The following is a 19,510-nucleotide window of genomic DNA, read 5'->3' as shown; positions in this document are numbered from 1 at the left end:
AGTACTTATCAACCCATGAGTACTATGCACGTGTTGCTTGCTTCAACCCATAAAGGACCTTTTCAACCTCTCAATTGATTAAGGTACACTTCATCTTCAATTAGGTCATTTAGAAAAGAAGTCTTTATAAGGCGCTTGTCCTGTCAAAACGTGGTTGTGATATCTGATATCTAAGAGTAGAGATAGCCTGCAAAAAATATTGTTATGATGTTGGTATGATGTTGTCACAAAGGGTGTTGGGCCTCCAAAGGAGAGTGTTGTTGTTTATGATTTTTGTGCATGCTATAGGATGAAAATATCATGCTCTACTTTGATCTAGAATCTGCAGCAAGGGTAATATTACACATGTTCACAGTGCTTTATTTCTGGGCTTAGTTTCATCAAAACTTGCTGGAAATGAGAATTGGACACTTTTGGGTCTTTTCTCCTAGTTTGAACTGTTGTTGACTAATTATTAAGCTTTCCTTTCTTTCAACTAATCCTTTTTCATTAACAGGTATGAAACAAACCTTGCTTTTTCAAAATTTGCATCTATCTTTCTTCAAAGCTAACTCATCAATATGTGTCATCATCATGCATGAGAGGCTTATGAGTAGAAATATCATCATCAATGAGCATAAATGGGCCTAGTTATAGAAGGTGGCAGTTATCACTTCCCATCATGGAAACTTTGCATCGTCTCATAGGACAACTAATTTTTGACTTGAGTGATAAAAACTATTTCTATCTCTTTGATATGGAGTCATTTTACACAAAAAAAAGCATTGAACATGTGCATACTAGGTATTATGAAGTCTATGCTTAGAAAATTGTTGTTTCAATCTTTGGTCATCTATTTTATTTTCTCTTGTCATAATTGTTATTATTGCAATCGACTTCATACTTTTACTAACATGTATGTTTTAACAACAGGAGGACCAAAGTTTGAGCCTTTGTATCGAGATATGGAGAAGGGTGATGAAGACTGGAATGAATTCCATGATATTAATGAGCTTATTATCCTCTCTCCACTTTGGACAGAGTATAGAATTGCATTTCCTCATCTCTACAACAGCAGGCCTAGGAAAGTTAAGCTTTGTGTATATCATAGTCCCATGGTGATGTACATAAAGATGTACATAAAAACTGAAGATCTAGATTTACCAGCATTTTATTTTGATCCTATGATTCATCCAATTTCTTTTCATAAGACTAGTCGTTGTGATAAGAAAATGTATGAGGAGGATAATGATGATGATTTTTTTGTTCTATAAGGTGTGGAACCTTTGTTGCATGATACACCACTTTACACAGATACAACAACTGCTAGTATTTCATTATTGTTTTCTCCACGCCCATTCAATATGCGATCAGGTCATATGCGATGAGCGTAAGATATTCCTCTTGTTTCTGATTGGTACAAAGAACACTGGTATGAATTTTTATAATGCATGACACATATTCATGTTTTTCAGCTTTCTTTTGCATCTGCCATGGATTTGATTACTTAAATGTTTGATGTCATGCAATCCTCCCACATATCTAATGAAGGTTCGTGTGAGCTATCAGAATCTCCTAAAATGTTATGTGTTGAATGAACTTCATCGCAGGCCTCCATTTAAGGCTCAAAAGAAGAAATACTTGTTTTGTTCTCTACAAGCTACCAAATTTTCCAGACAACTGAGCTAGATTGGGCAGAGGTTGGGCTTCAAGTTTGCAGACAAGGTTATTATATTTGAATCTTCTTGTTCACCGACATAACTTGAATTATTTTAATCTTGATTACAATATAAATTTGAAGCCTGTGAAGACACCCACAATGAAGGAGAATAAGAAGTCATGTTTTGTAAATGTTTTCCATTTATGTCATGAAATTTTGTGCTTAAAAAACTAGTTGTTGATGAAAATATCCAATTTCGACTAGGAAATGTAAATGCTTTCCAGTTGGAAGACGGGTTACAATATACATTTTCACATGTAGGGAAGTTGCTTGCTATGTATCGTTACAAGAATCGACTTATGCAACAAATAATAATGTGTAAATATCTAAAGAATTTGATTTATTATCACTTTAACACTGGGCCTATTAGGAAAGGACCTGAATGTAGATTTTGGGCTCCAATGTGGAGAGTATAGTTGTTTTTCCTATGTGGTATAGTACCACTGCTAGAAAGGTGGCTTGGAAACTTGCTTCCATGACAGTTTGAAGGTCGTCTTTCAAAGGGAGTGGAAAACACTATGGCGAAACAAAGGGTTGAAAGTCATTTTGATTTGTAGCTTAGAGCAGTTGTCATGCATGATGTTCTTGATGCAATGCCAGGGGATTTCATTTTTTTCCTTTTGTGATAACAAGCAGGAAAGGGATGTTTCTGTTGTTTGGAATTTATCAATTAGATTTAAATCACTTTTATGCTCATAGTAAATAGGATTGAGTTATTCTATTCTATATATGTTCAACCCTTGATGGGCATGTTATTTCTCCTCTTCCTAGCTCATTTTCTAATGATTAATTTGGTTGTTTGCTCTGAATTTTATACATCCATGTTTCTCACTTTGTTTTGTTTTAGTGTTATGCAATTTTTTAGTGTCTTAGTGATTGTCTTATCTAATTTCTGACATACTCAGTCATATTGTGACAGAGGGCATCAAGCAGAACAAATATCTCACCATTTTGCAACACTTGGGTGAATCCTGGTGTTGTTGGAAGGTACATTTTGTAATAGAACTGTCAATTAAGCATGACAAATTTGACTATTTTCTTTATTTATATTCTCCGTTATATCTCAAATTTATAAATAAGATCACTGCTTTGGTACTCCAAGTACCTAGCCTACCAGTGTCAATTGAGAATATGGTTCTTCGTTATGTAAAATAAAAAGCAGATAGGTGGACTAATGTTGCTCATTATAATCATGAACATATAAGGCGTGGTGAAATTATGGACAAGATAGTCTATCGAAAAAATCTAGGAAGGTTCACACGTCTTTGGCTGAAAGCAGAGCATACATGATTTTATTTCCTCTATAATATATTGAATGGACAACTTGTAATGTTCAAGATCAAAGAGGTATATAAATTACTAATCAATTATGTTGATTTCTTAACAAGAACGGGAACATAATTACTTGAAATATGGCCCCTATGTAACACTTGAGGAAGCTTTGGCCATTTATACCACTACAGTGCATTGGCTGGAATCAAGAAAATTTTCTCCCATTCCTTTTCCACCATTTTCATATAAACATGATACCAAAATCCTAATACTAGCACTTGAATGATTGAAAGAATCTTATTGTGTTGTTGTCCAATTAAATCAACAACAAAGGGAAGAGATGGGTCTTATCGAGCATGCATTTGATAATCCACATGAGGCATTATCATGTATCAAACGTAATTTGCTTACACAATGTGCCTTAAAAGAAGTAAGTTATATAATTAATCACTTCCATATGTTAAATCAATGGTGTTGAGTTATCTACCTGGGTTTCTAATAATTGGTTGTGTTTCACACTGCAGGTGTGCATTGAGTTTACAGACTTGTATAGCTATCAGATCCATGTGTATGAAATTGAAACTCTTGAGAAAATTACAGGTGTATATCTTTATCAATATCTTTGGTAATAAGGTGACAAATGCCATCTCTTTCGAAACTGGATCAAACCTACAAATTTAGAGCCACCTCCACTTTTGGTATATAAGTGGTGTCAAGGAATCAATAATTTGCAGGATATATTGGATATCAGTTAAGGTAAATGTATTGTGATGCTTCAAACAAAATTTGAAAACGTTCTTTGAAAAATATATCTGGCAATGTTAAACATGTAAATTTTTAGTTTGATGTTGTTAGTTTGTGAGTACTGAAAATCTTTCTTTTGATTCAGTTATTTTTCTAGAATCTAAATTAATAATTATTGCAGGCTTCTGCATTTGGTGCTCGACCACAACATTGTTGATCATGTCACTGCAAAAAAAAACATTGTTCTATCATACAAATATATGGGCCATACCAATTCATATGGGATGATTTGAGGTCTTTAGTTTTCCTCCTTTGTTGTGCAATATTATGGCCTGGTCTTGGATCTCTTGCTCCTTGGTTTGACTCGAGCAAGTGAAATAGTTGGTCCTCCAAAGATGCCAAATGAATTTACTATGTACCGGGATATAAAAGTGGAGACAAGGCATCTTAAAAGATTGTATTCTCATTATATTGACAAGGTACACATTTTTTCTAGATTCTCTCATGAAGAGGCAGAGGATCTTATCCAGCGCTACCTTAAAAAAAATCCAAATCTAAACAAATATGAAAACATGGTTGATTACAACAACAATAAGTGTTGTCCTAGAGATTCTTGTATGAGGCTAATTAAACGTGATGTTAAAGTAGTGTTTTTCCCTTTAGTTTTTTGTTTTTATTTCTTTCTGTAAAATCTCGAGACACATGAGATTACTCAAATCTAAAATCAACCGTGTCTGGTCTCTTGAATATTTTGCATTTCATCTTGGGAGTAGTGTTTTCTAGTACATAAAGAACAAATTCCATCGTAGTATCATAACATTAGAATGGGAGAACAATTTTTCCCTTGTTTATAGTAAATACAACCCAAATTTGCTTTTCAGCATGTAAGTCCTCCTTGCCCAACTATCTTATTTGTTTCCATGTATTGATAAGTTATATGTTTTATGCAAAAGGCTAAAAGATAATTTTTTCTGTGGACTTTTTTTTGTGTAGGTGTGGATTTGAATTTTGAATATTACCAAATTTAAGAATGTCTCAAGAAACATTTAGCAATATGAAGGATGGAGTCTTGAATTTTCAAAATAAGCAGACTAAAGAGCGCATTGTTTTTTATTTCTTGCAAGTTGATGATGAACACATGAAGGTGTTTGAGAATTTTGTTTTCATATCCTCATTTCATCAGCATCAATAACCTTTACCAAAATCATAAACAAATGAAATATTGTACTAATAGGTAATTGCTTCTGGTTATTGCATATTGAATTGTACTAATTTTTCATGCCTCTACTTGCATGATACTCCAAGCTATTTTAGATTGTCAATTTGAATACATTTTCTTATTTTAGATGCTTATTACGTACCATTTTTTCTTCTTTGATTGGTTCAAGGATCATAACCTATTTCCATGAAGAAATAGTGCATACACATGAGTTTCTTGGTCTCCTTGTCAAATGTGAAAATAAAATTTGAACACGTATAAAGATCGGTTTTAACTCCAAGATGCCAAGTAGGTACCTTGTGTATTTTCATAGGAAAAGGACAATAATATGCATAAAGGAAATACTCAGTAAGCTTAAATTGCTTGGTTATATTTAAATATTATTCTGAAAAATTATGTTTTGTAAATTAGGTTTCCTCCTGTTATCTTCTATACTTCCAAGGAAATTGGAGGGATTGGAATGTTATCTACAGACCATATTTTAATCCCACAAAGTGAACTATGTTATAGTCTATAGATGGATGTTGTTGTTACACACTTTAGTAGTTGTATGAGCGCTTGTAGGTGAGGTGGGTAATGAGACACTAGTGGATCCAATGTCAAAGAAATAATTACAAACAATTTTGCATTGTTTCCAAAAGGATACGAACCCTCAACCACTTAGTAGGAAAACATAATTATTCTAGGGGTTCTATGACTTCCTTCAAACAAACCAACTAAGAATTGCTAACAAATTAAAATATACAGGCAGGATTTGGGAGCTTTCAATTCAACATTTCAGGCTTTAATCCCAAAAATTAGACAAGAATGAAAAATTTTGATGATTTCAAACCCATATCACTATGTAATTGCATCTACAAAATCATTGCAAAAATTATTGCATGTAGGGTCAAAATCCACTAAGTTGATTCCATGTCATTAGAACAATTTGGCATCCTTCCTGGGAAACAAATCCATTATGGAATAGGAGTATCCCAAGAAGGAATTTATAACATCAAACCAAGAAATTACAAGCAATGTTAGTGAGTTTGTCTTTCCAAGGCATATGATAGAGAAAACTGGCTTTATTTAGGGCTACTCATCCATATAGGGTTCAATGTGCAATTGGTTAACTAGATAATGAATTGTCTTTCCTCAATATCTTTGAAATTCTAATTAATGGCTCAACCTATTCTTCTATCATGCCTACAAGAGACCATGGGTAGGTATGTCTAGTGGCTCCTCTATTATTTTTTATTGTAGAGTAGGTGGTCTCAACAAAGCTATAACAAAGTCAAAAAGAACTATAAACTTGACAACTATAAAAATAGGAAGAGCCCTAAACCTGACATATTTACTCTTTGTTGATTATGTTTTTCTTTTGGGTGATAGGACCAAGACAGATGAAATTAAGTTGAAGGACCCTACCCTTGAAGAACTGAAATTCCTACCTTAAAAAGTACCAGCAACTGAGGAGCTACAAGAATCAACACCATCTTTGATTTTAACTTAAATAGTTTTATTACCTCTGATTATTTCACTAATCACAATGACCAACAAATACTCCTCATGGATTATTTCTCACATTCTATCTATTAGTAAAATCCGCAAAATGTATCCCTACATTTGAATCTTGGGAAAAAACATATGATTGTTATCATTTAAATTTTCCATATCTCTTAGAGCCCAAAAACCCATTTGATTTTGATAAGCTTTATCTATAACCTTAAAAGCAACCGTATCATAAATTGAAGGACCATTATGTCCTCTTGAGTCTTGACAAAGCATGATGGAATGAAACTGGGTGAGGACAAAATCTAGGTTTACCATGTTAGAACTTAGTTTCATTAAGATGGTGATCTGATAATGAGATCTAAGACATTTAATAAGGTATTACAGACTCCTGTGCTTGGATGTGCCTATGTTATTTTATGCAATGGATCGATAAGATTGTGAAATACACAGACAATGAAGCAGTAATCAAAACATAATAGACAACACATAACACAACAAATTTAATGAGGAGTTCACCCAATACTCCTGGGCTACATCTCCTGGTCCAGCCTTCAATGGTGGCCTCTCTATTATGTCTTCAAGCAGAGTTTTACAACAGTATGAGCTCAATTTGAGACTCAATACACAACAGATATAGCAGTAAGATTTTGCTTGAACCTCTCAAGCCTTCTCTGAGTACACAGACTCCCTTAATCACTCCTTGTCTCTCTCTGAGCTCTGTCTAGGCACTGCTTTCTCTATCTTTTGTTTTTCCATGGCTTTAAAGCCAAACTGTGTTTCCTATTCATTTCAGCTTCTCAGCTTTCTGTCTCCCCGACCTCTATCTACTCAGACCCCTTTCTAAGCGTTAGCAATCATTGCTAAATGCTTCCAGGGATGGTGGCCACCTGCACTGTAACGGAATAGGTCATCGGGCCTTTGAAATCCTTTGGAATGCCAAAAACGATCGTTTTCTATTTTACACAGAGAAATGCTGCAACACTATGAAATTCTGCCAAAACACTACTCATTTTGGACTTCAAAAGTCCTTAAATATGGTCTATTCCTCTATCGGGTCCGTCCTCATCGCTATCACAAGTCGCTTCGGCCTTGCTCCTTTGTATTTTTAAAAATACGTTAAAACTGTGAAAACAACGTAAAAATATGGCTTTGGCGGATCTGAAATATTATATATTTTCATTCCCGAACCCCTTCGAGTCCGGGTTTTATTACATCGGCGTTGTTTCTTTATATTTCATTAAATAAAAAAATATGTGAATTACATTAACAAATGCCTTTCAGTAGATCTCAAACCTGATGCAACAATGTTTATATTCGTTATCGCGTCTGGCTAATCGCATCGCACATATATATGTGCATAGGTCTGCCCTTCTGTATGGCTCCGATGCGACTTTGCGACACGACTTGTCGCAGTCGCAAGTCGCATGGGCCCCGGGTCGTGGTGAGTGCTGCTATTGAAATCCACCAATGCAATATGGCGATGCAACGTGGGCCGTCGATCTGCGCGCTTGATCGATGGTCCTTGTTGACCCCGCCATATTGCTATCGCAACATGCATATTGTCTCCGTCGATATCCACTGATTGCCACCGCTGATTGTGATTCACCGATCAGATTTGGACCGTTGATCGGCTAAATCTAATGGCTATTGTGCATTCATTGTTCTGCCTCTGATACTCTGTTTTTTCACAGTTTTCTCTTGTTTTTGCCTGCCGATAGTGTTTTTCCGCCATTCTGAAAGGTTTTCTCATGCGATTTTCTTTGTTCTTTTAAATGATCTTAAGATATTTCAAGACTTAGAGAATGTTCTTGGATCCATTTGGATCACGCCTTCCCACTAAAAAGGCTTTTGGACCACCAAAAGTTGGTTTTCAAGCATCACTCAAGTGAGGATACAGCTTCCTCACTTGCCCAATCTCTATCCATTTTGCACTGCTAGGTTTTGAACCTTTGAGCCCGATCCTAAGGTACTCAACATCCCCTCTGTGCGTGGTTCTCACCTTCCTATCCAGAACTGTATCTTCCTGCATCTCATTGAGATATTCAGGGAAAAGATCATCAATGGAAGGCAATTGACTTTGCTTTTCGGGATCTTCAATTAATGAAGGTTCAAACAGTCTTAAATTTTCTACATTTACCACTAAATAGATGTGCATGTAAGCTAGAAAATCAAGGCAGAAAGCATTCTCACCAATTTTCTCAAGTATCTTGAAAGGCCCATACCTTATTGGCTTCAGCTTCTTTCCTTCACCTTGCATTATGTCCTTGCTGATATACAGCCAGACTTGATCACCGACTTGGAAGTTGTGTTCCACCCGATGCTTATCATGCCTTGCCTTGTACTTGGCTTGGCTCTTTTCCAGCTGTTCCTGCACTGCCTGGTGAATTTATTGGATTTGTTCAATGAACCTGGTTGCTTTGTCCACATCACTGTGTCCAGCAACTGCTATGTATTTTCAAAGATAAAATCCAAGGGAGACCTTGGTATAAAACCAAAACAGGTCTCAAAAGGAGATCTTTGTGTAGAAGAATGTTTGACACAGTTGTAAGCATGTTGCATATAACATAAATGTTCATCCCAAAGCTTGGGATGTTTCCTACAATAACCCCTAAGCAACTGGATCACTGTCCTGTTGACCACCTCTATTTGGCCATCCGTTTGTGGATGAAAGGCTATGCTCTTCTTCAGTCTAGTGTCCATCAATTCCCACAGACTTGACCAAAACTTCCCAACAAATCGGTAATCTCGATCAGATACTAGGGAATTGGGTAACCCAAAATGCACCCAGACATGCTGAAAGAAAAATTTTGTTGTTTGTTCAGTTGTAATCTATTTGTTACAAGGTATTAAAATACACATTTTGCTGAACTTGTCCACAATAACATACAGATAGTCATGACCTCTTCTAGATTTTGGAAATATCCCAACAAAATCCATGGAAACACTTTCCCAAGGACGAGTAGGAACTGAAGTGGAGTGTACAAGCCTAGTTTTCTATTGTTGGGCTTGCTTTTAGCACACATGGTACACCCTTTAATATATCTAGAAACTGTTTCATACATTCTTGGCCAATAGCAGAATCTTTGCAGTTGTGCAACCGTTTTGCTTACACCAAAATGACCTGATATCAGAGAAGTATGTGCTTCCCTAATTATGTTAACTCTTTCAGTTTGTGGAATGCATAGCTTTCCCAAATGATACAAGAGTTGGTCCTTAACATAATAGTCCAATTCTTCTACTTTTTTGCCATGACATAAAGTTGCATATACATCTTTAAAATCTATATCTTGAGCATACTATTCAATGTAGCTTTCATGCATTACTGAGTTATGCTTAAGTATATTTGATGCATTTATAATTGGTTTGGATAACATATATGCAACTTTATTGTGTATGCCCTTTTTATATCTAATGACTAGATGAAACCGCTGTAGGAAACCCATCCACCTATAGTGTCTTGATTGCTGAAATTTAGTTTGTGAGTGCAAATATTGAAGTGGACGATGATTAGTATGTATAACTGTTTCTTTGTCCATTAAGTAATTTTTCCACTTCTTTACACTTTGTACTAATGCATACAATTCTTTATCATATGTGGGATAATTAACTACTGCAGAATTAAATGTCTTAGAATGGTAGCATATAGATTTACCATGTTGCATCAACACTGCTCCCATGGCATAATCATCGGCATCTGTTTCGATCTCAAATGGTTGTTGAAGATTTGGTAATGCTAGTGTTGGTGTTGTACTAATTTTTTCTTTCAAGGTGTCGAAGGCTTTCTGTTGTTTTCCTCCCCACTAAAACACCTTGTTCAATCATGTCAAAGCATGTAAGGGAGCTGCAATTAAGGAAAAGTTAGTAATAAACTTTCTCCAATATTGTGTTACTCCCAGGAAGCTTCTAACTTTTGTAGCAGATTTGGGTTTAGGCCAGTTTACAATGACTTCAACCTTAGAGGGATCTATCTTCAATTCACCACCCCCTACAATATGACCCAAATAATTCAAAGATGTTTTGCCAAATTCACATTTTGATAATTTAACATATAGATTTTCTTTTTTCAAAACATCTAGAGTCTGCTTTACATGCTTCAAATGTTCTTCCCATGTTTTACTAAAAACAAGAACGTCATCCAGATATACAATTACAAAATCATCAACAAAAGGCCTGAGTACATCGTTCATAACTCTCATGAAAGTGGAAGAAGCATTAGTCAAGCCAAAAGGCATAACTAGCCATTCATACAACCCTTGCTTTGTTTTGAAAGCAATCTTCCATTCATCTTGCTTTGCTACTCTGACCTGATGGTAACCACTACATAGGTCCAACTTGGAAAAGTAAACAGCTTCTTTCAGCTGATCCAATAGATCATCAATGTGAGGAAGGGGATAACGATTCTTGATCGTTATTTTATTCAGTGCTTTGTAATCAATGCACATCCTCCACGAACCATCTTTCTTCCTCACCAACATGATTGGAGATCCGCATGGTGATGTGCTTGGTCTTATGAACCCTTTCTCGAGCAGCTCCTGTACCTACTTCTTAATCTCTACATTCTCTAAAGCGGATAACCTGTACATTCTGATGTTAGGCAATGGAGCATCTTGTTGCAAATTAATATCATGTACAATTCCCTTTTAGGTGGTAGACCTTTAGGTTCTTGAAATAGTATATCATATTCTGAAACAACTTTTTCTAAATCAGCTTGTTGTTTAGCATCACAGCCTTCAAATACATTGGTTTTATCAGGTTTCTTTCCTTTACAACCATCAGTGAAAATTGCTTTCATGAATTTACAATTCTTTTCATCTGCCCAGAGTTTATTAGAATATAATTATTCTTGAGTTTGTGAGCTCTTACAATATATTCGATTCCATCTTTAATGAGTTGATACTTATTTTCAACTCTATATAAAATGGCTTTTCTACCATACAAGGAATTCCTAAAATAATTCCACATGTATCCAAGGGAACGATATCTAACTCAACCTCATCTACAAATGCTGACCCAAAAGAAAACCTAAGTTTACATTTTCTAGTCACATGTAGCTTTGCTTTATCACATACCCAACCTAATGGATATGGCTTCTTGTGAGGTCTGGTTAGTAGTCCCAATTTCTTTAAAATTTCTTCAGAAATCAAGTTTTCTTGTGAAACACTATCAAATAAAGTATCAATATTTTGATGCTTGGAAATAACTCTAATATGAAAAAGCTCATGGCTTTTCCTCTCATTTTCTTCACTATCAATAGTTTCTGCAGAATTACTAGTAAATGCTTCAGAAGTTTTACCTTTTATACCTGTAACTACTATTGTTGTTTCATCACCTGAGTTTGACCCCAAATCTTTCTGTATAGTAGCAGCAATCTTCTTCTTCTTTCCATCGAACTTCTTGGGTTTTAGGTCTGGATGCAAAGACCAGCAATGTTCATCATCATGTCCATCCTTCTTGCAGTGAGTGCATGAAGGTTTGGCCTTCTGTACAGAATTTGCCTTCCTATCTTTCCATTTCTGCTTCCTTTTTTCCTTGTTCTTGCTTATAGTGGGTTTTGATGATCCCCCAATCTTTGGGTTCACGTTCTTGCCTCTAGCCTCTAGATGGGTAGCCTGAATAGATACCTCATCTATGCTAGTAGGGTTAAACATGAGAATGGTGTGCCTCAAATAGCTGTGTAGACCACCTATATACTTCAACAAAGTTTCAGGTGAGTCTAAAGAAATGCCTAGAATTAAAGCTCTTTTTCTAAATTCTTGGGTGTAGCTTTGTACACTTTGCCCCTTTAACTGGCGAAGAGTTTGCCAACTCATCATAGCTTGTTGCATATAAGCTAGTGGATAGAACTTTTTTTTAATGGCAGAAACAAATTCACTCCAGACAGAAAGAATTTTACCATGCTTCTTCAAGTCAGCTTATGTCCTGCCTTCCCACTAGACTAAGGTAGTTCCTCCAAGGCGTAGGCTGGCCAGCTGAATTTTACTCCTGTCTAAATCAATATTCTGCACCCTGCAATGAACATCAATTTGTTTAATCCAGTTATCTAGCTTCTCTACATTTAATTCTCCGTCATATATTGGCAAATCAAATTTAACATCTAATTTAATCAAAGATGTTTTCTTCTTTTTCTTTTCAGGGCTATCAAGAGGTGTGGATAGAGGAGCCTCTTTTCCTTTCCCTTTGCCTTCAAAATGGCCATCTAGAAGAGATTCTTCTGTTCCTTTGTCTTATTTGGAGGTTGAAGAATCTTCACCTCTACCTTTCTTAAATTCTTGGACATCTCTTCTACCATGGCTCTCATGGTCAGGAAACTGTCCATGAACTGAGAGTCTGATTCCAAGGGATTTTCTTTGGCCATTTTTCTCCTAGGATAGACCCTACCAATTTCTGGGTTACCCTCAACCAATTCTCGCTCTCCTAATTTGAGATTTGACCTAGTTATCATTCACCAATCCAACACAAGCTTGTCTAACCTTAGCAAACCTAAAGCTTTGATACCATTTGATCTGATAATGAGATCTAAGACATTTAATAAGGTATTATAGACTCCTGTGCTTGGATGTGCCTATGTTATTTTATGCAATGGATCGATAAGATTGCGAAATACATAGACAATGAAGCAGTAATCAAAACATAATAGACAACACATAACATAGCAAATTTAATGAGGAGTTCACCCAATACTCCTGGGCTACATCTCCTGGTCCAGCCTTCAGTGGTGGCCTCTCTATTATATCTTCAAGTAGAGTTTTACAACAATATGAGCTCAATTTGAGACTCAATACACAACATATATAACAGTAAGAGTTTGCTTGAACCTCTCAAGCCTTCTCTAAGTACACAGACTCTCTTAATCACTCCCTATCTTTGTCTTAGCTCTGTCTCAGCACTACTCTGTCTTCTGTTTTTCCATGGCTTTAAAGCCAAACTGCGCTGCCTGTTCGTTTCAGCTTCTCAGCTTTCTGTCTCCCCGACCTCTGTCCGCTCAGACCCCTTTCTAAGCATTAGCAATCATTACTAAATGCTTACAGGGATGGTGTCCACCTACACTGTAACGGAATAGGTCTTTGGGCCTTTGAAATCCTTTGGAATGCGAAAAACGATCGTTTTCTATTTTACACAGAGAAACGCTGCAACACTATGAAATTCCGCCAAAACACTGCTCATTTCGGACTTCAAAAGTCCTTAAATATGGTATATTCCTCTATCAAGTCCGTCCTCATCGCTATCGCAAGTTGCTTCGGCCTTGCTCCTTTGTATTTTTAAAAATATGTTAAAACTGTGAAAACAACGTAAAAATATGGCTTTGGCGGATTTGAAATATTATATATTTTCATTCCCGAACCCCTTCAAGTCCGGGTTTTATCGCATCGACGTTGTTTCTTTATATTTTGTTAAATAACGAAATATGCGAAATATGCGAAATTACATTAACAAATGCCTTTCGGCGGATCTCAAACCTTATGCAACAATGTTTATATTCGTTATCGTGTCTGGTTGATCGCATCGCACATATATATGTGCATAGGTACACCCTTCTATATGGCTCCAATGCGACTTTGCGACACGACTTGTCGCAGTCACAATCGCGTCGCAAGTCGCATGGACCCCGGGTCGTGGTGAGTGTTGCTATTGAAATCAACCGATGCAATATGGCGGTGCAACGTGGGCCATCGATCTGCGCTCTTGATCAACAGTCCTTGTTGACCCTACCTTATCGCTATCGCAACATACATATTGTCTCTGCCGGTATTCGCTGATTGCCACCGCCGATTGCGATTCGCCAATCAGATATGGACCGTTGATCGGCCAGATCTGACGGCTATTGTGCATTCATTGTTCTACCTCCGATACTCTATTTTTTCATGGTTTTCTCTTGTTTTTGCCTCTCGATAGTGTTTTCCGCCATTCTGAAAGGTTTTCTCATGCGATTTTCTTTGGTCTTTTAAACTATTTTAAGAGATTTCAAGACTTAGAGAGTGTTCTTGGATCCATTTGGATCAGATGACAACCTTGATTTAAAGATATCCACCATACAAACTAGAACCACCCATACTTATCATTGTCATCTCTCTTTCATCATAAAGTCTAACTATTGAGGAATTGTAACCCATGGAGGCCCATGGTAGTCATTGCAATGCAATTAACTAGAATGCATGCCATGTCCACAAGTTTTTATATTTAATCTCGGCATCCAATGTGGCCATTTCTTATTATGAGATTTACCACATCCGAAAATGGCATCATTCACATCAGTTTGAAGAAGTATAAAAAGGTAAACATAATTTATTTCACATTTACAACTTCCCTCACATTTTTTGGTTCTTGAAGATCAAGCACTTTCATTAAAAAAACAGGCAAATTCAAACAATAAAAATAGTCCACCCTCTTTTCATCTGTTGATATTAGAATGGAGTTTTATTAGAGGCATTGTTTGTTTGTTTGTTTTGGTTAGAAAAAGGGTTTTATCTTGATTTTATGTGACTTTCAATTTATCATATGTAGCATGTTAAGAAATGCGAAATAATAATGTGTGACATTTATATTGCAAAAATTGATGTTGAATGAAAGGTTGCAGAGTTTAACCAAGCTATAGTTTTCTTTGGTAAAGGCGGAGGAAAATCTTAAAAGGATGCCTAAGAATACACCATATACAGAGTTTAAACATAAGTTAGATATGAATTTTTCTTTTGCAGATATGTTCTTTTTTCTACCCAAGATATCACAGCAAGAAAAATATTGATATTGTAGAAATTGTTGAGGACCTCATTGAGGTCGATTTTTCTGATGTCCTACTTGATTGATACCTTCTCATATGTTAAGAAGGCTTTAAATATGACTTAATATGTTCCTGAAACAAATCAGATTCAAATTTTAAATATATAAAAGATAAAAAACAAATGTTGATGCCTTCATTTGATTATTACTTGACTCGGATGTGTGCAGGTTACAGGAAATGTGATTGGAAAAAGGATGGGGAGTCAATGCAGAGCATGTCTTGGATATGATTCATTTTCTATTAGAGACCCTTCATTCACCTAAGCCATCAACTTTGGAAATGTTTCTAGTAGGGATTCCTATGGTTTTTAATGTTGTGATTCTTTCACCTCACGGTTATCTTGGGAAAGAAAATGTTTTAGGAATGTCAGACAAGACATCAATGGACAGTTAAACAAATTTTATAATTGCAATGTCTATTCCATGATAGCCTCTCTTTATTGTTTGATTATATTTTGAACATTCTTTTGATTTTGTTTGGCCTTTTAACTATGAAATTGAAAATACTTGTTAATGTCCATTTAAACAACAACCAAAGCTTGAAGATGAAATTAGTAATACACGATATTTAATGGAATCCTTATAGTTATTTTGTGTTAAAATATTTTCATGACTATCCAAAAAGTTTACTTTCATGTTGTTATTTGAGAACATGTTGTTTATATACTTGACCAAATTCATGCATTATAAAATGAAATGTTGTTGTGAATAAAACTACAAGGATTAAACATCACACCTCAAATTATTTGTTTTCACAAGTTACCTACAACTTGAGCTTTTTGGCATGTAACTTAGTTGACATGATTGTACCTAAGCTTTCCCTGAATGTTGAATACTAAGTTACTAAGTTGTTCTTTTCAATGGTGACATTTTATTTTCTTTGCTTATGCAGGTCATCTAGCCACATTATAGTGGCCACTATCACCAAACTAAAGAAAAATTATTCAAGTTTCTTGCTTTTATGGGGGAAAATGGCTTTGACATTGCTAATGTTGAGGTATGTGTCGTATAAACTCTTTATAGTATACTTTATTTTATATTCTAGTGTTCATTGTCTTTCATGTCTTACACTCTACATTGTATCATCTTTTGTTTTCAGAAAATGAACTTAGTATTGATGGTAAGAAGTAGGAGTTGAAGGAAGAGGAGAGCATTAACACTGGAGTGACAAATGCAAAAAGAGAGAGAGAAGAGAACTAGTCTAGTGATACCCTTAGAGCCAAAATCCTGCATAAGACACACACATAGAGACTGGTAGTCAAGTCTTCAGAGTTGGTGCATTCACTTGCAATGCCTTGGCAACACAATGATAATGTTTTGAAGTGATGAAACATCATTTCATGTGTAAGTTGTAGTCCAACTAATATTAAGTTGGAAACTCATATTGAAATACTTTAACATGTCATATAATATAATTTATGTGGTTGAAATTATTTATAGTTGCACTTGATATTGTTTAGTATTGTAATTAACATATGCAAATTTGCATGTTCATCTAATATGACATTTTTTAAATTTAGACGCAAAATCATACTAATTAATTTATGTTGATTAATAATGAACACATAAATTCAATTTAAAACTACTAATTTAGTAGTTTATATTGATTAATGATGAACACAAATAAAATGAATATATGACTAAATTAGTCATTTATAATGATTATTAATGAAAGTAAATGAAATGAATATAAGCTACTAAATTATTTGTTTATATGATGAATATGAAACTACCAAAAAAATATAAATGACTACTGCAAATGATAAATTTGTGATTACAATTGACGACTAAATTTTGCATATATATGATGATTAGTAGCTAATTTCCAATATCTTTTAACATGACCAAAATTTAATCATATTTCTTTGGTCATTAATTGGTTTCAAATGATCACTAAAATTTGCATATATATGACTATTAGTAGCCAATTTACAGTATCTTATATTACGACCAACATTTTGGTCATATTTCTTCGGCCATTATTTGGTTTTCTTAGGTGATCATATAGTAATATATTTTGTTGTATATTTGGTCATTAATTGTGGCAATTAATGACTAAATTAATGACCAAATTTATGACTAAATACACTACTAGATGATAAAATTGAGATAACTAATTAATGACTACACTAAAAACAACTAAAAGTTGGTCACGCTATAAGATATTGTAAATTAGCTACTACTGGTCGCCGACTGAAAAATGGTCATTTATATGCAATTTTTTTTTTTTTAATAATTAATTAGCCATTTTTTACTAGTGCAACCCCACTATCTACTCCACGTCCGAGCCCATGAAGAGATCTGGAAACTCATAATCACCAAGTCAATCATGCAATCCTCTCATGATGTCCCAATGTATGCAACCTCATTTCAAGGTGATCCATCAAGCCATCTCAATCCACTACTCATATCATCGACTAAGTCTCTCCATTCCTCATCTCTCCTCAAATATGAAAACATATTTCTCACATCTCTGTGAAGAAGTAAATTACCACTCACTGCATCATTTCATATCAATACCAATTTGTCTCCTTGGATTTCTAGGTCCTCCTCCTCAAGAAGGATCTCTGGATCATGGAACAATTAACCTCATCAATAATCTAATTCTGTAAATCATGCTACAATGGCTAAGTCTCCCAGACTCAACCCATGACCCAAGTGTCACACCAAGGTCTCATCGTAGCTACAACCAAATTCACCCAACTCTACCATTGGATCATGTGAATAATATGTCTCAAACTTGATCTTTGGCTATCAATTCTACTCCAAAGAGACACATCCCATACTATTGTTGAATCAAGCTACACTTAGTCTACCCAATTCATTGATTCAAGCTCATCAAAAAATAAAAAATACTCAGATATCACCAAATATATCCACATGAAAGGTCCACTGGTCCCAACTACGATTCCATCAACCTGACATCTTAGGATTCTCAAACCCAAGGAACCATCTCGATCATCATGTTGTCTCACTGGCTAGCTCATATATCCATGAAAGTCTCCACCCCCTAATGGTTCATTAAGGAAGAATTCCAACCAAATAATGATGATCTACAATCTCATATGATGGTGTGCCCTTCTACATCGATTGATCTCACCTAAACAACACGAGTCCTTGAGTCATGTTAGAAACTTGGCCACTCCATCACATAGCCAACCAAGACACATCCTCTACATGAATACCTCATTCCTTGCCCTTGTCCAAGGCATCTACCCCATCCAATCTTGGGTCAACTGCCTAGACAACCTTCGCATATCTCCATTCTATCCATCTCATAAGTGAACGAGAACACATCTCAATCAACAATGTGCACCAACCTTCACAACCATCATCTTGGTTATCTCCTCATCAAAGTATAGGAGATATTAATGCTCTGGTTTGCCGCAAGAAACCTTTGGTACTCTCATCCCAATTCCATAAAGTAATTGCACAACATACTACTACATATTGGACTCTCCACCAAGCCACCAGAACTCCCAACTCGTCTCATCACCAAACCAGTCAATTCCACACCTCCAAGTCTGAATTGCCATAGTCATAAGAATATTTTTCTAATATCTACTCAACTATGATCAAGATAAATCCATGATCAATATGCTTTGATACCAATGCTCGGTTTGTGAAGAGTTGCACCATTGTTGCACATGATCTTACTTCTTTTAACTTTTATACTAACTCTTGGTTGGTGAAGAGTTGTACCACTACTACAGACACTCTTCCTTATTTTAACTTTGATACCGACTCTCAGTTGGTGGAGAGTTGCACCACTGTTGCACACACTCTCCCATATTTTAGCTCTGATACTAATTGTCACATCAAGGACAGTGTGGTGAAGACCATCAAACTGTCCTCACTGTTATCACTCAGGTTGTCCTTCTCGTCAGCTCAAAAGGATACGGCCGAGGTAACCACAGACCAATCTTTGGACTGCAGGTTCTAGCCCACCTGCAATCAGAGAGGGCTCTCTCTTTCTGATTTAGCTTTGTTGATAAGGTTTTTAGGCTAGTTATTAAGTTCAAGGGGTTTTGTTTGTGTTTTGGTGGGAAGGATGATGCTTTCAAGTAAAGAGGCAGGGATAGCATGAAAGTTTTAGAACCATTGGGCGTGGAGTCAAGGAGTAGGACTGCTGGTGCGTTTTCTTGGTCATAAGAAGGAATATGGAGCAAGCTAGTTGCCTATGAAACAATCATTCAAGGTAAAAGAGATGGATTAAAGGCTAAGGAATGAGGGGCAGTTAAGAATCTCTCATTCAGGTTAGTAGAAAGAAGATAAATGAGCCTTATCTGGGAGAAGTTAAGAATTCC

At 35.7% G+C, this 19,510-nt stretch overlaps 1 pseudogene; it reads left to right on the top strand.

Moving 5' to 3' along the window:
• Positions 1–610: 610 nt before the first annotated feature.
• Positions 611–5,502, top strand: LOC149181103 (pre-mRNA-processing-splicing factor 8A-like; annotated as a pseudogene).
• The last annotated feature ends 14,008 nt before the right edge of the window (positions 5,503–19,510 follow it).

This window comes from Pinus tabuliformis, chromosome 3_2 (genome assembly GCF_031772625.1).
Source record: "Pinus tabuliformis cultivar Carrire ecotype Pingquan chromosome 3_2, CPIR1, whole genome shotgun sequence".
Classification (NCBI taxonomy): Eukaryota; Viridiplantae; Streptophyta; class Pinopsida; order Pinales; family Pinaceae; genus Pinus; species Pinus tabuliformis.
The sequence above is the reverse complement of the archived record's forward strand: the minus strand, read 5'-3'. Positions and strand labels throughout refer to the sequence as shown.